The following is a 21,837-nucleotide window of genomic DNA, read 5'->3' on the forward strand; positions in this document are numbered from 1 at the left end:
GTGAAGCGAAGCTGATTGGTTCTCCGGCGTCTGTCAACATTCCAAACAGTCCGTAGCGGCCGCCATCTTGTCTCTCGGTAGGATCGAGAGACAAGAGGAGGCGAAAGCGAAGGGGCAAATGACCATAAGGGGGAATAGTAGATCCTCGCTGACCCCCTAGGTTTGATGTGGAGGTTTTAAAAGGGCCCCGCGGGGCAAAAAATAATAATAATAATAATAATCGAACGGCTGAATGGATTTGCACGAAACTTGGTAAAATATTAGGGACTGGTAGCCCGATGTGCCTTTGCTAGGTCTCAATATATGTGCTCCAGTGGATTTTGAGAAATTAACGTTCAAAAAAAGATATATATCTGTAACAGCGCTCCGCTTCGCGTAACGGAGGTTTGCGAAGCTGATTGGTCATTCTGTCACTGGGCTATAGTTGGGCTACATCTGGCTGATATTTGGGCTACATTTGTTTTTTTTCGTCTCTGGCGGCCATCTTTGGGCTACATTGGGCTACATTGGGCTTCATTGGGCTACATTGGGCTACATTTGGGCTCCAACATATATATAGGCCAATGTAGCCCAATATATATTTTTCAAAGTTAATTTTCGTAAAAACCACTGGAGCATATATCTTGAGACATAGCAAAGGCACATCGGGCTACCAGTCCCTACATTTTTGCCAAGTTTCGTGGAAATCCATTCAGCCGTTCGAGCTAAAAGTGAGTCCCACCGCCCTATGGAAATGAAGGAAATGAATGGGTAATTTGTAATTAGCAAATAGCTAATCGCAAACTAGGAATGGTAAAGAATCGCTATTTATTCCTTAAAGTTCGCTATTTAGGAAATGCAAAAAACTTTGATGATACATATGGCGGTTCATCTCTAACAAGATAAGAAGCATAGGGATAGATTTATGATGACTGGCGCATCACCAGGGATGTGTTAGTCATTCTGTGCCGCTGTTCCGTCACCTATGGTGTGCTGCATTTACAATGCGGCGCATCATGGGGCAAAAACAGCACAGATGCGTGATGTATCTGTGCCGTAAAGGTGGCGCATTGCTGGAGTTGTATCGCAAGTGTGATGAAGCTCCAGCAAGGGTCGGGGGTGCCCCTGTCGCAGGGTTTCTGTTCTCACACAGAACTGTGGACAGAGGATTGGAACCTCGGCGAATTAGGGTGTCCCAAAACTCACCTTAGTAATCAAAAACCCCTTAGCAAGCTAGGTACAGTGTCACATTGGATATAACAAACTCTCAATGTTTAGACAATCCAGAATATGAACTTATAGTACCTCAGGATACGTGGAACTCATGAACAGTCGGTCGTTATATATTTCTTAGAAACCAGAACATGGAGTTAAGAAGAACACATGTGTATTTGAAATGTTTATTTACTAATGCCGTCTTCTCAGGCGTAGTATCTTAGATAATACAAGTACACATATTATCAGTAGCAAAATTACCAACATAGTTACTAGTACATAAAAAGCGAATGGTGACAGTATGTTAACATGCTGTAAATGAATAAGAGTTAGCAACACTTATAAGCAGCCGCGGGCCGTGGAGGGAGTTACGGTGGGGCAGGGAGGCGGGGAGGGGGAGGGGCAGGGTGGAGAGGGCTCCACCCTGCTTCTCCCCCTCCCCGCCTCCCTGCCTCACCGTAACTCCCTCCACGGCCCGCGGCTGCTTATATCTCACCCTCCCTAATACACATATTATATTATTTGCTAAGAAGGTCTCTTTGTGTTGGTTTAGGGCGTGCCCATACTTTAGTGTCTTAGATTTGAAGGAATCACATCAGCATACACCAGCTCTCTCTTCATGTGAACCGCATCAAGTGTTGTGTATGTGTGTTCGGCAAAGCAATATAAAACCCGCCTCATGCCCAGAATTGGCAGAAGTTGCACTTATGTTATGAGTATGAAGTCGTGGAGATCAGACCTCATAACAATTCTGTATCGTGTTGTTCTTGAAACTTTAGCACTCGCTGTACAGATATAGTTTAACAAGCAAAGCAGATAGTAGAGCAATAACATATTATTCTCATGTAAACCACGATGAACTACTAGGTTGAAAGCTAAAGCAACAACTAAGTGTCGTGTGCAGAAGTTGCAAAAAAGGAAAAATGGCGTTTAAACCGGTAATGAGCCCATGCTAACTTAACACGGTGTAAAGATATCCAGAACCTAGATGACACCTCCCCATGATCCGGAAACGAACTGAATAAGATAATAGAAGTGCCATCTCATGAGAGCAGATTGCAAGTTTATATGTGGACGGTCCGCAAGGTAAAGCATTAAAAACTAGGAAAATTTAATGCTAAAGAAAAATAAAACAGCCAAGTACTTTATCGAGTCTTAAGCCAATAGGCAAGGTAAATAATAAAAACTTGACAAATAAGTCAATGAATTGTCAATGAAATGCTAGTACTCAGCATATCAAACATGAAAAAGGTCTATGACATAACTGTGTATGCAAAATAAGCTGCAACAGCCTCCAATAGGAAGTCACCGTCTTCATCCGAAAACAGTTCAGCCATCCAATTTAAAAGCGGAAAAGAACATACGTGCTCTCCCAGCACCGGATCCTCTATCACCATCAGAGGACAGCTCGGTGGGTTTTCAAGAAAGCTCTGTTCCAAGAAAGACTGTGTTGCCGCCAGTAAATTCCAGGGACCAATTAGTCCATGCATCAATGCCACAGCCATAATCCTTTCGCCAGGACAAACCAACTCGTGAGTAATGATAGGAGTCATCAGCTGATTAAAGTCGACGTCAGGAGAAACCGGTCCGCAGAGACACAAATCAATGGCCCAATCGAAATCACAGGTCAGGCAGTGAAATACAGGCTGGACACAGGTGAAGTAGGAGAATCGAAAAGATAATCCATATGCCGTGCTTAATATCGCCAACGGCATTGTGCCATAATATTCTAGCATGCGATTGCGGAACAGTGTCAGCAGCTGCAGGGCGGGAGGTTGCATAGGAGGGACATCCATATTTAAAAATGTAAAAAAGCACAAGAGCGTCCGCTGGTAATGCAAGTAAAAATGGCAATCCACGAAGCAGAGTGGAAAAAATAGAATGAAAGAAAGCAGGGATGACTCCAAAGATTTTCTCAAATGAAGTCACGAGACCACTGGTAACAACTTTAAAAAAGTGCGCCAGGGCCTTTGTGGAGGATGCGTTAAAGATAGTCCGAACCATCTTGCTGAAATGGAAAGGCAAATCTGAATTGAAAAGGGTCTGCACCTCTGTACGGGTGTTCGCTATGTGAAGCACGAAAGTTTCACGGGCCAAACTCAAGGCCACCTCTCTCTGAGACAAAAGAGCTCTTATTCTTGCCATGCCGTTGAAATCTGCTCCCAAGGTTGGTATTTGTGGCGAGATTGAAAACTCCCTATGTTCATGTGTGGGAGGAAATAGAACATTTCTGCAGCAAATAACCCGTTCACTTACTGTTACGATAAAAGGAATACTTTTAATTAACCCAGAACAATCTTCATTATTGAGCATCAAATAACTACCATTTTCCAACAACTTGAACGTGGGGATGATAGCAGGAACTGGCGTGCCTTGCAACACGCAAGCCATATTTGGTCGGTGTTTGTTGCATGAACCGTGTAACTGTATGTGCCTACACATTAGTGAATGATCTGGCGTCTCAGTGCATTCCTCTCCATTCAGATAAACTTCTTGATCATCTTTGAAACATCTGTATGTGTATGGAAGCGACCAGACCTCATGAAGAAAAGCACTACCTAAAGGTTCATAACGACCTATTGGTATATATTTCATACAATTTGAAAACTTATATAAAGCAAAAGGCAGCGTTATTAAACCGTGGATAAGGCACGTTGCCAAAAAACCCGCAATCCTCTGCTGATGATGTCACTGAGCATGTCATGAATGATGTAATATGTGACATCATCAGCAGTGGATTACGGGTAATAGTATCTCTAGTTTACTCCCCTATAGCTGTCTTTCTTTTAACATAAGTGTCTGTTTCCTTCCCTTATACTTACTAGTTTTGGTTCGCTTCCGGTTCGCGTACCGGCGAGCGAACTGGGAAGCGAACTAAGAGAAATAGAGGTTGGCACAGTTCCAAATATTGTACCAATTTTTTAATAACGGGGAGGTAGTTCTGAAAAGAACTTTTTTTTTAATTGTTTTTGTTGTTTTATATTTTTTTTATTATTTTTCGGAACATTTTTTTACTTTTTTTGAATTTTTCTGAACAGTTTTATATTTTTTGGGGTTTTTCTTGGAGGGGGCAATGAAAACGATTCATTGTAAAGGGCTCAACAGGAGCAACAAAACCAAAAAAAAGTATTTATTATTTTGGGCGTTTCGTACAAACTTGCATATGATAGTCAATAGCTCTGTTGATCAGAGTGATGCTTCTTTCTCCGTAGCAAATGAATCCATCGCAAAATACGCAGATGTGTTTTACTTCACCAAATTTCATTTGTATATTTGGCACCATCTCCCTGCCCTCTGGTCCCGTTACTTCCGGTACAACAGATCTTCTGGCCATAATAGGGAGATTATCTAGGTCGTTCCGAAACTGTGCAGCACTGTAGTTGTTAGGATGCCACCTAGTCATATGGCGATGCATTGTGTAGTTTCCGAAACTGTATTTTTTCTCGGTTCCTCTGGACAGTCTATCTTGACATATAAGGCAAGTTACGTATCTTGCATTTACTTTTTTCTGACCTTTGGGAATTTTAAAAAATTGCCAAATGAAGTTTTCTTTCCGGTGAGACGTCCTGGGCTGCTCAGGCAAAAACTGCCTCTCTTCGTGCTCGTCGTCCTGTTCCTCTTCTTCCTCTTCTTGTTGAATTATAACTTGAGCAGTTGGTCCACTCTTCCTTGGATGTGGTGGAGGTGGTGGGGAAGCACCAGCTGAAGCTACTAAAGAAGCCATTGCTCAGTGATCACAAAAGTCTTTCTCTCACAATGATGAAAGTCAGAGTGAGGAAAGAAGGAGGGATTTTCATCATTTGGGAAAAACAAGAGTTCTCAACCAATGAAAAGTGTTCATTTTAGATTATATGACCTAGTCTTACATCATTAGGAAACCAAAAGTGAAATGAACCAATGAAAAGTGTTATTACCAAGTCACATGACCTGCTGTGTTTACGTTAAGCGCTTTGCAGGGCCTCCCGGTTTGCTTCCAGAAACCTGCGCTTTGCGACTCGCTTCGCGTACCAGTTCGCTAACGTAGCACGTCATATGACGTATCACGCGACAACGCGAAACGTCATGCGGACGGGAGGCGTCACGATGTTGTTTTCTAACGCGGCAGTTGCGGTAAAGAAACGTTTACCGGCTCGCGGTCTATTTCGCGGCATCAAGGTCAGCTAACGGGAAGCTTCCCGATTCGCGAAGCGGGAACGAAGAAAAAAAAATATTAAAAAAAAAAATTATTCATAAACATATAAAATATATTTTTGGATTTAAAGAAGAATACATTTTACAGCTACAGATATTAGCTGTTAAAAAACCAATGAAATTCACTGAAAAAACCATAGGTTATAGACCATATATAGTTAGGAATTAGCATTTACAAAACCTTGAAAATTCACTGAAAAAACCATAGGTTATAGACCATATATAGTTAGGAATTAGCATTTACAAAACCTTATTTTACTCACACAAAACCATTGAAATTCCATATATAGTTAGTTGCACTAACTATATATCGCGCACCCGCAATCCACTGCTGATGATGTCACATATTACATCATTCATGACATGGTCAGTGACATCACTGATGACATCACTGATGACATCTCAAATGACATCACTGATGACATCACTGATGACATCTCAAATGACATCACTGATGACATCATGACACACCAATACCAGTTACTACATACGCACTCACTGATTCCTACGTCTACACACACATTCACTCATTCACCCATACAATCACTCATACATACAGTCACTCGTTATTACAACACTATCATATGCACTCATACACCTATGCAGACACTCACACACTGCCACTCATCCATGGAGTTACTCACACACCTAGTCAGTCCTGTAAAGAATCAATCACACTTCCATTTCCTCATCTATACAGTTAAACACAGAACACCATACTTCAGTGACATCACTGATGACATCACTGATGACACCTCAAATGACATCACTGATGACATCTCAAATGACATCACTGATGACATCATGACACACCAATACCAGTTACTACATACGCACTCACTGATTCCTACGTCTACACACACATTCACTCATTCACCCATACAATCACTCATACATACAGTCACTCATTATTACAACACTATCATATGCACTCATACACCTAGTCAGTCCTGTGAAGAATCAATCACACTTCGATTTCCTCATCATTACAGTTAAACACAGAACACCATACTTTTTCACACATATACTAACACATACTTACTCTCTTATACAATCACTGATACAAGTACACATTGATATGCACAGAGTCACACACCTCCCAGCCAGCCACACACACACTCAGTCTTCCATACATCCACTCATTCTTCAATATGTAAAACATATTTAAACTTTACAAAAACACACAGACACTAGATGATGTCATTTGAGATGTCATCAGTGATGTCATCAGTGATGTCATTTGAGATGTCATCAGTGATGTCATCAGTGATGTCACTGACCATGTCATGAATGATGTAATATGTGACATCATCAGCAGTGGATTGCGGGTGCGCGATATATAGTTAGTGCAACTAACTATATATGGAATTTCAATGGTTTTGTGTGAGTAAAATAAGGTTTTGTAAATGCTAATTCCTAACTATATATGGTCTATAACCTATGGTTTTTTCAGTGAATATATATATAAACATATATGTATTCACACAAAAAACCATAGGTTTACAGGGACGGTATAGTTAGAAATTAGCATTTAAAAAAAACATAGGTTTCAGGGATGTTATAGTTAGTTGGACATTTCACTCGTACAAAACCAGAGAAATTCAGCCGCAATCTCCTTTCCGGCTGCCGAGCATCAGAATAATTCAGGATGGGTGCCTACAAATATATGCTGGAGCTATGGAGGAAGAAGCAGTTGGACATCATGCTGTTCCTCCTGCGTGTTCGGTCCTGGCAGTATCGACAGCTGTCTGCTCTCCACCGGGCACCCCGTCCCACCCGCCCAGGCTCGCAGGGCAGGTTACAAGGCCAAACAGGGTTATGTGATCTATCGTGTCCGTGTTCGCCGTGGTAGTCGTAAACGTCCTGACCCCAAAGGAGCTTCCAATGGCAAACCTGTGCACTATGGTGTTAACTCGATCAAGTTTGCCCGCAGCCTTCAGTCTGTTGCTGAGGACCGTGCTGGTTGCCATTGTGGAGGTCTCAGAGTGCTGAGCTCATACTGGGTCGGAGAAAACTCCACCTACAAGTTCTTCGAAGTGGTTCTGATTGATACCTTCCACGAAGGCATCAGACGCAACCCAAAGATCCAATGGATCACCAAAGCAGTCCACAAGCACAGGGAGATGCGTGGGCTGACTTCAGCTGGCAAGAAGAGCTGTGGCTTGGGCAAGGGACACAAGTTCCACCTTACCATTGGAGGCTCACGTCGTGCTGCCTGGAGGAGATGCAATACCCTTTAGCTCCATCGTTACCGTTAAACCCTATTGTGCTTGTAAAGATATTTCGAATAAAATTGGTTTTGAAAGAAAAAAAAACATGCCCCCGCAATGCACTGCTGATGACATCACATATTACATCACTCATGACATGGTCAGTGACATCACTCATGACATCACTGATGACATCTCAAATGAAATCACTCATGACAAGCCGGCATCTTGCTGGAGGCTCGCCACCTCCCTGCACCACTATGCCAACGTGCATTCTAAGTTGGGAAATTAAGTCCCCTTGAATCCTGAGAGTTCCTGGGGGCCAACGAGCCCACCAGGTACCTCCAGTAAGCCCCACACATTGGGATTGCACAGTGGAACGTCTAGGGGGTCAGGGTGTTTCTACCATGCCCCCTTTTCTTTTTTTTAACCTTTGTTACAAGATGGCTGCCAACACTTCTTGGTTTGAAGTGTTGGCAGCCAATCAGAATGAAGTTCGTGATCGGGAGAGTTGGCAGATCCACCGCAGTCACCAAAAAACGATATTGTGTATTTTAAAATTTCTCAGGAACTACTGAACGGATTTACACCATTTAAAGCAAAGAGTGTGGGCATGGCTTGGCACGCAACATGGCGGACGTACTTTAAGTGTGCTCCCGGACCCCTCCGCTATCCGCCCATTATACGCCTGTTCCTGCAGCCATGCAGCCTCAAACCTTACCGCTGGTGTGTCCTTGCAACCCCTGGCACGCATCCCTACCGGTGGAACTCCTTGTGAGCTCGAGTTGTGGGGCCTGCCTCGCCCGTGGGGGGCCTTCGTTCCCAAGGCGGCGGCCGTTCTCTTCGGCGGCATGTGGCCTCAGCTTGTGCCGGTCTCTCCAGGCATGGAGTGACCTCCAGATTTGATGCGGAGTGCCTGTGGACCTCCCTGGCTGACCTGTGGGGCCTATCGCCACCTGCTGCCTTCTGGGGTCTCCCTCTCCCACTGCCCCACTTCTGGGATCGGGGGCCCGTCGCATCTCCTTTCCCGTCCCGCTCCCGGCATGAGGCAGGTCTCCCTGGTGGCTGGAGTGGCTGAGGGGGATGGATCTGAGCCTCTGGCTCCCCTGCAGCAGGTTGCTGGTGCCGGCTGCCATTTCGGGCGGTGGGGGGAGAGGACGCAGATTGACTTCAATCACGTTCCGGCTGCACCGGCTGGGTGCCCGGGCTGAGGTGATCTGCTGTGAGGTGAGGAGGTCCCCCACACGTACTCTGGGTTCCCCAATGAGCAGGGCCGTTTCTACCATTAGGCAAGACTAGGCGGCTGCCTAGGGCGGCAAAAGGGGGAGGGCGGCAAAAACATGAGTCAGAAAACTGCAAAATGTGAGGAAAAGGTTAATCTTGAATGCGTTGAATTGAAGGCTTAAAATAATTCTGTTGCCTTTTAGTTTCGGGAAATACAGCTAAACTGCACAAGGAAAGTAAATTGAAATAACCAATTACGGTTCAGCATAGTTGAGGCTAATCCCGACCCTCGGAGCAATGAAAAACAGGCAGCTGGAACATCAGTCAATAGGAAAGTAGGGTGCGCCATCAAGTGCACCTTTGACTTCCTGACAGGCCTCTGCTCAACACATTGGTGTATTAGAAACAATGAAACCACAGTATGGCACAGCAACATGGGCGGCTTGGTACCTTTATAAAACAGCGTTTTCCTTTCAAGTATGCTATAATTTCCTTGGTTATCAGCGTTAACTGTGCTTTACATTGGATCCTACCTCATGGCACTAAATGTATATCTAATTGCATGCAGGAGGCTCACATGTAATGACATCAATTACCCTTGTGTCAACATGTATTACTGTTTGTGTTTATAGGTTTTGATGAAAGCGTGCTCTTCTCACAGTTGCTTTAGGCTCTCAGTCTTCTGCTCGCCTCGCCCCACCACGCTTTCAAAGTGCCTTGTTGAACTAAATGCCCTTCCTAGTCACAATCTATTGGAGATAGGGGATGTTCCAATGGGTGTCTTTAGAGTGACGCAGAAAGGGAACTCTGCTACAAGTTTGGCGACAGCATTTTTAATAGCTTCATTCTTTCTGTCATATGAAATGCTTTCAACAACGCTTCTCTTTCACCTCAGGCCACTTGACATCTGTGTTTGGTATGTATTCCCTAAAATACGTTTTTTGAACTTCTATCCTCAATAACACAAAGGTGAATATATCTGTATGGTGGGGTAATGGAACTGAACTAACGTGTTATCTTTATGTCCCAAGCCCTCATTTCATGTATTACTAATGAGGTGAATTCCACCTTGCAGCTGGAAAATCTAGAAGCATGGTGAAAAAGCAAGGTGCACCCATCCAACAGACATACATTTACAGGCATTACCAGCATCATCTTGTTTTTTCGCTCTGCTTGTCTGAGATGGGGAGTTTATAAACTGTGAGATTCTCAACAAGCTCTGTCGTGTGGTTCCTTTATCCCTATATAGGTTCTGCGCATTTGGATAACATACATTATAGGTTTGGTGTCAGACTGATTCTGTACACTGGGTATGCTAACCTGTTTACCTTTTACCAGCTAGCTCACATTGTCACTAGAAACTCCTACGAACAAGGAGGGAATAGTTTCCGACAACTATCGAACATGAACAACCCTGATCCCTCAGGATCATGGAAACAAAGTACTACTTTTCGCTCAGTCACTCGTGCTCACTTATTTGCTTCTCAGAGAGTGACACAGAAGAAACAGTCGGGCGTGTTACAATAAATATTTATTGCACAGGTGTTCTTCTAGTGTAAATGATATGTGCTGTAACTACCATTAACCCCTTGGCCGTGGCACAAATTCTGCAGTGGCACTGGGGGGTGTGGAGGGTGAGCACGTCGCTGCTATGCTCGTGACGGAACCACACCATCATCAGCCACGGGCAGCATGTGCTCATGACGGCGTTGTTCCGTCACGGCCCGCCTGCTCATTAATTCGCCCGCACAGGCAGGGAATTAATGCTGCGTGGGCGGAGCGGCTGCAGCATGACGGAACCATGCCGTCATGAGCACACACTGCCCATGGCTCATGATGGCGTGGTTCTGTTATAAGTAGGCAAGGGGTTAAACCAGTGGTTTCCAAACTTTTTTGACCCGTGGCTCCCTTGACCTTATTGGCAGTTGCCCGTGGCTCCCCACCATTTTTGTACCGTGGGGGGAGGGAGAGGGGGTGGGCGGGGGGGGGTGAAAGCCCGATCTCGGGAGTACTTCCTTAAATTAATTGGGATGCAATGAAGGTATTATAATATTTGTAACAAAATAAAAAGATAATAGTTTAATAAAAACTCGTTAAGTGAGATAAGATACAAGATTAATAACCAAATATGTTTTCATGCACCTTTTTTAACCACACAACAATAGTTTCAAATGCTGAAAATACAGCCCTGCACACACATACACCATAGCAGGAAATTTAACAACTCCCACACCAATTCAGCACATGCTGTGGAGCACACACAACACTGCAAAAGTGCAGTGGAGCACATGTAAGTCAATGAAAAGGCAGCAGATTCAACAGAGAGCACACACGTGCTCCAGAGATGCAAACTGTGTGCCTGGTCCCAAACCCTTATTGATGCCAGCTGCTGCTTTCAGTAGCTTTTGTTACTGAGAAAATGGATCATTGAGTTTGGTCTGTCGTATTATCACCAGCGTTATTTTTACACTAAAAAGGCAGGCTCCACGGAGCTAGTTAAAATAAAGAAATTGTGATAATAAGGCTTATGATTTCTTTAACTAGCTCTGTGGAGCCCGCCTTTTCAGTGGAAAAATAATGCTGGTGATACTACTATTATTTAAAATGCCATGCCGATCTCCTGCCCAACTTCAGTTGTGTGTGTTTGTGTGTCACGGAGCTCCAGTGTATGTATTCATGAGCATCTGTATGTGCCCTACGGAGACGCTGCATGTGACTTGTGTGAGAAATAGGATCTGAGGTACTGGGTTTTTAAGAATCGGTACCGAACCGGTAACCCAGCGGTGCCAGGGGATCAACACACCAGAGACCTCGGGTTCTCCTGAGTCACACCTACAGAAACTTCAGAGTCTTCCAGGTGAAGTCAAAGATTCGTTTATTGGCTGCAACCAAGGTGACAGGGTCCTAGAAGTACAATACCAGTATATTCAGGAGACTGCACACTTTCACAAGGTTAGGTTTCTCTTCTTATACACAATTTTCACCCTTGGGCAAAACATTCCTTGGATTCGCGGTATTTCATTTATGGTTACTGATTACAAAAGAAAAGCAGAGTCATGATGGCATGTACATATTTCACGTCGTGCTGCTCATAACAAGTCATCCGGCAAGGCCCAACGTTTCATCAGATATCGCTGGACCCCTAATAAAAATGGTCACCTCCCCATCATAAAATAAGTGAGGAAAAGGAGTGGAGAAAGATGTGAGCGAGATATGGCAGGTGTGCGCGCTGAAATGGCTTTATGGCCGGTTGGGCCTAGATGCTATCTTGCTCGGCCACTGGGAGGGAACTGACCTAACGAGCTCGGCCTGGGGCAATGGTTCTAACTTGTACTGGGGTCAGGAAGAAGTCGATTAAGGAGTATGTGTCCTTGTGGAATCAAATTCGACTGGATTAAGGCCTATGTAGAGGGCAACATGCAGCTAAGGGTTTAGAAGGCAAATGGCGATTTCGAAGTGAAATCGTCACTCGAATATGCCGAAAATACATGTACTTGATGTACTCGTCATTCTCGGTCTTTTGATACCAAATTCGTCCTATTTCGACGAAGTTTTTATTCTCGAGTCCGGTACTATTACGGATCCATATTTTTCAGAACCACAGACCCTCCTTTTGCCCTTACATAGGCAATTAATCTATCCTCATGTTAATCTGAGTCCAGATCTATATTCCTAAAGTCATTGAGATGTTGCTGCAACATCATTCTAGTGCTGAGTTCATGTCTTGACACAGGCTTCCTTACACATGATGTAGCACAGAGGCCACATATTGCAGGAGCACACTGTATACATAGACAGAACAGGAAAAGAATGGCTAAGACCATCCCAATGACCATCAGAATTTTCCATCCCCAGGCAGATATCAGTCCCCAGAACCATCCCATTAATGACCAATCTCCTTTATCCACATGAATATATTCGGAAATCTTATGTAGTTTGGAGATGGCCCCGTACACTGTTGGAGCATTATCTGGAATGAAAATGCAACAACTGGACTGGATCAATTTGCATACCCCACCCCGGTCCGCAAGTATTACATCCAAAGCGACCCGGTTCTGAAGGGTCATCAGTCGATCCGACTGGAGCTCAGCAGTCAGGTAACTAAGGGCACCAGCAGTTTCAATCACGGTGGATTCAACTACCCTTGTCAATTGCCTTATGTTTCTGCTGTTAACCATGGCTCCCCAGAACGGCAGAACACCCATTGCAAAGTCACCAAATTCTTGACCCGCAGTGTCTTCTTTACTCAAAACACCTCGAACTACCCTTGTCCGATGGTAATCCGCCGCTGCTGTGTAGGTGGGAGGTAACAGGAATGAAACAAAACATGAGCCCGAGAAGTCAGGGGGCAACCATGTATAGGCTCTATCGTGGCAGATGAAATAAGTACCCTTTGCGGCTAAAAAGGCAGGGGAAGTCTGAGATCCAAAAACGTACGTTTCTGTACAGACACTCTTCCCTAGCTGAGCTCTGGGATTCCTACCAATACCTTGCAGACACAGGTGACCTTGATGGGGTACGATCCAGATAGGGGACGATCTCTTGGCTTGCTGTTTCTCACTTAATGTAGTGCCATATCCGGTCACATTCCAGCCTACATATGCAAGTATCTCATCATCCGGGGTATCTTCGTAAGAAGTTACTTCCTTGATCATGTCAACTATACCCTTGACTAGGGCGCTAGTCTTGAGGTTGTCTTTTACCGAACGTAGGGGTTGGATTTCTCGTGCATATATGAACATTGTTCTATATGCCCATACTGACCCATTGCGACTAAATGGCAGGACCAAATAGGGGATACCTCTATCCGTGGTGTGGGGCATGAGACCACACACCCAACAGTTGGTTGTGTTCATTACAAGTTGGTGTTGGTGTAATAGCTGAACGAAGGAGTTATTAATGAACTCTAATCTCCTATTTGATTCGTGGTCAGGCAAAGAGTGGAAAGAATGAGAGGAAACAGTAGGGGGAGGTATGGGTGATGTAGTGGGCGTGAATGTCACATGAAAAGAGAATAGAACATAGCTTATTAAAAACACCATTACGCTAAATAGCATAAAAATACACATTATTATAAAAATTTTCTTTCTCATTGCTTTCAAAAGTCTCTGCTTAAAGTTCATTTGTTTGGCAGTTCTCTCCACATCAGGAAACTCCATCCTCTCTAAGGTGCTGCCCGCGGCGGTAGGTTGTTTCTGCTAAGGAATGCTTCCGTCAGTCTAGGGTGGCTCCCTTCGACCAACTGGAACCAGCAACCTATTGTTGTCAGCTGCACCCAAAAGTCTTTAATCAACCGCGACCCTAGCAGCGGAACCCGGATGGCGGTTCGAAAAAACAAAAATAGGCAAGTTACCTAGATGGGAGAATCTGTACTTTCAAAAATAGCATTTTGGGAAAAAAAACTTATTTTTTATTAGTCCACAGGTTTTTCTCTCGGATCATAAAATAAATCACTTTTACTTTAGTCTGTTTTTCTCGGTCGTAAATTGTAGCGTCTTTTCCCGGTTATTGTCTGGTCCGGAAATAGTAGCTCAGGTTCCACAGAGTTCAATTGTTCTGATGGCGGCGTAGTTTCTTGAAAAATGTTCTCACTGTCACAATCACGTTTAGCTTCCTTTACACGTTCATTAGTTGTGCGCTCTGAGTCAGTGCCTCCTGTCCGGACCCATTGATCATGTGGCAGAGGGAAGGGTATCTTCTTACAATGGATCCCGTGGACCCAATTGGCCTTCCCCTCCACTTTAACGGTCGACCTTGTAGACAGGAGGACGAGGTGAGGTCCGGTCCATCTGGGCTGGTCGTTTCTTGTCCTCTGGAAATTCTTGACCAACACCCAGGAGCCAGGGTCAATGGAGTGACCTGGTGTCTCAGAGATCGGAGGCAAGGTGTTGTGGACCTGTTGATATAAAACACGCAATTTAGCCGTCGATTCATACAGATAGTCGAGCAAAATGGGGTGTTGCAGCTCGCTAAACTTCGTGGGCCTAGGCACTCCCCATATGTTGGCTGGCCGACCAAAGATTATTTCATAGGGGCTGAGTTTCATTCGCGAATGCACAGTCATTCTGGTGGATAGGAGTGCTAAGGGTAGAGCGTCAGGCCATTTAAGACCTGTGCTCGCTTGGATTTTGGCCAATTTAAGTTTAAGCGTGCCATTGTAACATTCCACTAATCCAGCTGATTGGGGGTGATTTGCAGCGTGGAACTTCTGACTAATGCCTAGCCCTTCACACACTCGTTTCATCACACAACCCACAAATTCACTTCCGTTGTCCGACCAGACCATTCTAGGCATTCCGAATCTGGGGAAGAACTCTTTCACAAGGGCTTTCGCTGTGGACAAGGCAGTATTGTCCCTTAGGGGATAGGCTTCTACCCATCTTGAGAAGGCACAAACAACCACGAGCACATATTTTAAGTTGTTGCACCTCTCCATGTGTATGAAATCTAGCTGCAAAACCTCGAACGGATACGTAGGAGGTGCAAAATGACCAGCTGGAGTTGGGGTTCCCCTACCAGGATTGTGCTTCAGGCATACCATGCAATTCTTGACAACATTCTCTGCACACTTGGGAATCCCTGAATTCTTCCACACTGGGGCCAACAACTCGCAAATCCCTTTCGCGCTGATATGGGCCATCCCATGAGCCATTGTAACCACTGCAGGCACATATGCATCGGGTAACAACCATCTCTGTTGCTTTGTCGATTCAATCCAACAACCATTTGCATCCATTCTCCCGGTACTTTCTCTCCACATGCTTAACTCTTTCTCCGTGGCCTCAGCTTGGATGGACTTCACACTTTCTATCGTGTCTTCACATATTCCAACATCACCAGTCCATCTTTCTGGGCTCGCAACATGCATTCGGCTCATCATATTCTTCGCCGTATCCTTAGCAGTTTCATCAGCAAATGCATTTCCACGACCAACATCATCAATCACTTTCTTGTGTGCACTATATTTTACGATCGCTACTTTCAGGGGCAACGTCAGTGATTCAAGAAGCTCATTCACCAACTGACCATGCTGAATCTTAGCTCCATGCGAAGTCAGGAACCCACGTTCTCTCCACAATCGTCCAAAACTGTGAGCCACTCCAAAAGCATACTGACTGTCGGTATAGACAGTCACTCTCATTCCTTTGGATAACACACATGCTCTCGTTAATGCCACGAGTTCAGCGGCTTGAGCTGAACCGTGTGGTATTCGCGCAGTTTCAACGATTGTGTGCAAAGTTGTGACAGCATATGCTGTAGTTACGTTACCATTTGGGAGCTTAAAGCATGAACCATCCACCCATAATGTACCATCACATTCGGCGAGAGGAGTATCGAATAGGTCGACTCTCCCTTTCGTCTCTTCCTCTGTTCTGAGGAAACAATCGTGCTGTTCTGAAGCATCCGATTCCTCAGCAATTGGTAACAAGGTGGCTATGTTCAGGGTACTGCACCTTTTGATGTGCACATGGCTCGCTTGTAGCGTCAATTCATAACTGGACAGTCGAGCACTAGTTAAGTGCTGTGTCTTGGTCCTATTTAACAATGTGTCTACTGCATGCGGGACCATCACGATTAGTGTATTATTTATTACTAGACCTGCAGACTGTCGAATAGAAACAGCTGCTGCTGCTGTGGCCCTTAAACAACTTGGCAATGCTCGTGCTACCGGATCCAAAGTTGACGAAAAATAGGCGCATGGCCGTTGTCTATCTCCGTATAACTGAGTCAGCACAGACAATGCACAGCCCTCCTTCTCGTGGACGTATAATGTGAAAGGTTTACTGTAGTTGGGGTTACCTAACACAGGGGCTGAACATAATGCTGTGCGTAATTCGAGAAAACTTTTCTGACACTCATCAGACCAAGGAATGGGATTGGGTGTATTTGTACACGTTAGTGCCAATAAGGGTTTGGCTAATAACGAAAAATTTGGAATCCACTGTCTACAGTACGATGTAATGCCCAAGAAAGCGCGTACTTCTCTCTGCGTTCTTGGCACATTTAATTTTGCTATTGCCTGAATTCTTTCTGGGGTCAGTTTCCTTCCCTCCTTCGATAAGAGATGACCTAAGTAGGTCACTTCTTGTCGGCAATATTGGAGCTTGGAAAGTGACACCTTGTGATGCAGATCACATAGATGACGCAGTAATGTCAACGTGGCCATTTTACATATTTTCTCAGTATCCGCAGCTATGAGCAAATCATCCACGTACTGTACGAGAGTGGAACCTTTGGGCAAAACCATTGCGTCGAGCTGACTTTTCAGAGCTTGACTGTATATTGAGGGGCTTTCACAGTAGCCTTGAGGAGCGCGTTTAAAGCGGAAACTGCGACCACCTAAGCTAAAGGAAAAAATATCCCTGCTTTCCTCAGCAATCGGGATACTGAAGAAAGCATTCTTCAGGTCAATCACCGAAAACCAGGATGCAGAGGCTGGAATCATAGTCAATAATGTTGTAATGTCGGGGACAACTGGGAATTGTGGCACCACTATCTTATTTACTTCCCTAAGATCAATCACGAATCTATACACAGGTGGCTGGGAAGGGTCAGTTCGTTTTAAAACAGGCAGAACAGGACTATTGCAAACATTGCCTCGTGTTTCTTCAATTACGTCTTTCTCAATTAACTCGTAAACAATCGCTAGCAAAGCTTTTTCGCCCTCATTGGATATTCTGTATTGGGGAATTCGTGGCATTTTGACATTCGGTTTCAATGTTACAACATACGGTGGAATTTCTAAAAGACCTACATCATTCGGACCAGTAGCCCAAAGAATATCCGGAAGAAGTGCCAATTCTGCTGGAAGCGTATTTCTCGACAAATACATGGGAGAAACCACTTTCTTACCTAAAGTCAGTTGTACTCCTGAGGGAGAACAGTACAAAGTCGCATACAATCTTTTTAGCAAATCTAATCCTAGCAAATTTTCACCACAACCTGTTGTCAAAATAAGGGGTGCTTCGAATTCACAAGGACCAACAGAAAGAGATAAAGGGTCAGAAATCGGATTTCTAACCGGGGCGCCAGAAAAACCTACGGAAACGTTCATTTCGCCAGACAAAGGTGCGCCAGGGAGTTTGGAGTGCATAATAGAACTCTTTGTAGCACCAGTATCCAACAGAAAAGGTTCTGACACACCCGATGTAATCACCTCAACGTAAGGTCCACTCTGATCTACTGGAACTGAAACAACTCCCTCTCCTTGTCTTAGGCTGTCCTAGCAATCATTACTCTCCCACTGCTCATTTTCTGTGTAATACTCGTCAACGTAGTATTGAGCTGTCCTGTCAGATACGTTATTTTGCTGGTCAAACCTGTTCATAGAGTTTTGTGGTGGAAGGGGACGTGCGTCCTGAGGGGCGTTTCCACGCCCTCTACCTCTAGGCGCTTGCTGACTACCACGACCTCTTACGCCAGAAATTCCATTCGCACGTTGTGGTAGGGCAGGACAGTCATATTTGTAATGACCCTCTTGTTTGCAGTATAAACACTGGTTGGGACCTACGCGGTTTTGATTGTAATCGAATCTCTGCAAGTTTCTCTGAGGCTGCTGAAAAGTGTTCTGGTAGTTATTCTGACCATTATTATTTTTATTACCACCACCTCGTGGCGGATAGGCTTGCTGTAGCAAAACCTTCGTTTTGAGTTCTCTAGTTTTCTTTTCTACTTTATCTTTCTCATCCTTGTCTCTATTCTCGTAGTACTGTGCGGTAGCTAATATCTGGGCTGAAGATGAGACTGCCCAAGAACTTTCCGAATCTTTCAATTTTCTACACAAGTCTGGAAGTAGATTGTGCACAAATTTATCGACAAACAATCTCTGACCACCTTCTGTGGTCATATCTTGACCGCTGTGGTCAATGAATGTTTCTTCAAATCTGGTGAAGAAATCTGAAACAGTTTCTTCTTTCTTTTGCTTGCATGCAGATAACTTATCCCAATTTACGCGTATTGCAGGCATTATCGTTTTCATGTAATCTACTATTCTACCAGGTAGTTCCGCTATCAGAGGCTCAGGCTTGGCACCACCAACTTGTCGTGCATCTGCAGCAGTAATATTAGCCCACGTGTCACCTAATTCCTGGTCATGATCTACATGACGAATTTTTCCCCATAAAGGCTGTGGAACAACGTTCCCGAATAACATATCGATATCGGCCAAATTCATTATACATGATCCAGCAGTTTGCGACAATTCTTTATAGTACCCTGCAGGATTTTTACGCGGATCTGGTAGTGTTTGTTTGAGTGCTAAAACTTCAGCTCGCTTCCATGGAACATGTACCCATACGCGGTGAAAGTGGGGCAGGACAGGTGGGACAGCTGTCGCGTCACCCTCTCTCCATTGTGGGGGAACTTCTCTCATAGGGTATTGTCGTGCCTTTTTCCTACTAGATGCACTGGATTCCGATGGTGACCCAGAACTACTTCCCTTACTTCGATATGATAATAGCATTTCAACTGCTTCTTCCACATCGGGACGTACAATCATACCCAGACTAAACTTAAACCTTATACGACACATCTCTTGTGGGAGGCAATCCTGATCATTGTCTTCTAAATCCTCGCAAAGAAAAACACACATCTGTTCGAACACATATCTCTGTGTCGCTGTTTCCCATTGAGGAAAAACTTCCATGACAGACTGTAAATCATATTTTGCAGTGTCCATGACCCATTTCCGAGCTAAACTATTCAGGGAATCTCTCTCTTGATAATCGGGCAGTTGACTTCGCAACTGTCTTCTTCCTATGTTAGGGGTCGTAGCAGGCGACCCGAAAAGCGGTAAAAGAAGATTAGTAACAGTGCTGGCCATTTTCTGCCGAAGGGAAGGTGAAACGGAAGAACAAACAGATGAAAGAACAGGGTGAGATGAGGCGGGTGCAGAGATGGCAGAAGAGGTATGAGGAATAATAGATGTGGTACTAGGCAAAATCATAGAAGGGGCATTAGGAGTTGTAGAAAGTACAGTAGGCAAAATCGTAGAAGACATAGATGAAGCAGAAGTGGTCGGTGGGCCTGGAGGAGGCTGCACCGAAGAAGTAGGAGCCAGCTGAAGAACAGCTGGTGGGTGCTGTGGAAGAGCCAGAGGCGCAGCTTGTGCAACAAAAGGTTGCGGGGGTGCTGTAGCATTCTGCGCATAGGGGGGTGGCGAAGTTAACAATTGCGACATTAATTGGTCTTTTTCACGCTCTTTTGCTGTCCCTTGCTGAAGAGACGGCAAAACTGGATAGCACTTATCTATTGCCATTTTACGTTGCCTGTGCAATTGCTCATTTATCTGCTCTTCCTCATTATCTTTAAACTGCACGGCAGCTTGCATTACTGAAAGTCCCCCTTCTCTCTTATTTTTCTTAGCTAATTTAATTTCTTTTTGTTTGGCTTCTTTGCGCCATATGCGGAAAGAGTCAAACATCGCCGGCCGGGCTTTCTTTTTGAAGAGCTTAACTTCAAGGTTGTCTAAAATTTCAGAATCAAAGCTACCATATTGGGGCCATTTTAAAACACCATCTTTCCTAGTGTATTTAATCCATACCTCGTTGTAAACGATGGGGCCTACCCCATGTTTAACGTACAGCTCGTAAGTCGGAGTTCCAACTGGAGGAACCGGACACGAGTCCTCCAATCGGGAGTCCCTATTATTACTACCAAGACAAAACCAATTCCCGAGTCTAAGACTAGGCATCCTCACTCTCTAGTCTAGTTCCAAAACTTCAAAGGATTTATCGATTACGATATTTCTCGTGAATACACGAGTCCTTCGGTTATGGTGCTTGCAAGAACCAATAAAAACCTTATGTATCTCCAAGATACCACAAAGTAAGTCCAACTAAGGACTAGGAGACGCTCCACTTATACTTAACTGAAAATATCGATGGCTTCACCAGAAGACTCGTCTCAGCGTTTCGCTCTACCGAAAATTTCAAGGGTCCAACATCAGGGCGATAGCCAGGGCAGCAGTCCTTGTAGCCGTCGGGAAGCGGGGAACCTCGCAGTAAAGACCTTCGGACCACGTCGACATGCAGGGGTCGATGAGGTGGTGGGCCCTCCTCCGGAATTTTCACACGAAGCTCCTCACGATCTTCAGGCTTGATTGGTACCACTGGAATCGCCCCAAACGCTGGGCGCCAAATGAGGTACTGGGTTTTTAAGAACCGGTACCGAACCGGTAACCCAGCGGTGCCAGGGGATCAACACACCAGAGACCTCGGGTTCTCCTGAGTCAGACCTACAGAAACTTCAGAGTCTTCCAGGTGAAGTCAAAGATTCGTTTATTGGCTGCAACCAAGATGACAGGGTCCTAGAAGTACAATACCAGTATATTCAGGAGACTGCACACTTTCACAAGGTTAGGTTTCTCTTCTTATACACAATTTTCACCCTTGGGCAAAACATTCCTTGAATTCGCGGTATTTCATTTATGGTTACTGATTACAAAAGAAAAGCAGAGTCATGATGGCATGTACATATTTCACGTCGTGCTGCTCATAACAAATCATCCAGGAAAAGGCCCAACGTTTCATCAGATATCGCTGGACCCCTAATAAAAATGGTCACCTCCCCATCATAAAATAAGTGAGGAAAAGGAGTGGAGAAAGATGTGAGCGAGATATGGCAGGTGTGCGCGCTGAAATGGCTTTATGGCCGGTTGGGCCTAGATGCTATCTTGCTCGGCCACTGGGAGGGAACTGACCTAACGAGCTCGGCCTGGGGCAATGGTTCTAACTTGTACTGGGGTCAGGAAGAAGTCGATTAAGGAGTATGTGTCCTTGTGGAATCAAATTCGACTGGATTAAGGCCTATGTAGAGGGCAACATGCAGCTAAGGGTTTAGAAGGCAAATGGCGATTTCGAAGTGAGATCGTCACTCGAATATGCCGAAAATACATGTACTTGATGTACTCGTCATTCTCGGTCTTTTGATACCAAATTCGTCCTATTTCGACGAAGTTTTTATTCTCGAGTTACGGATCCATATTTTTCAGAACCACAGATCTTGTGAACTCCCTGCC

At 44.7% G+C, this 21,837-nt stretch overlaps 1 protein-coding gene and 1 pseudogene across 4 annotated transcripts in view; both read left to right on the plus strand.

The window, feature by feature from the left end:
• Positions 1–21,837, plus strand: part of DKKL1 (dickkopf like acrosomal protein 1) — a 1,301,767-nt gene that overhangs the window by 108,869 nt on the left and 1,171,061 nt on the right. The window lies entirely within an intron of this gene.
• Positions 7,034–7,685, plus strand: LOC144767547 (large ribosomal subunit protein eL15 pseudogene; annotated as a pseudogene).

Source organism: Lissotriton helveticus, chromosome 7 (assembly GCF_964261635.1).
Source record: "Lissotriton helveticus chromosome 7, aLisHel1.1, whole genome shotgun sequence".
Taxonomy (NCBI): domain Eukaryota; kingdom Metazoa; phylum Chordata; class Amphibia; order Caudata; family Salamandridae; genus Lissotriton; species Lissotriton helveticus.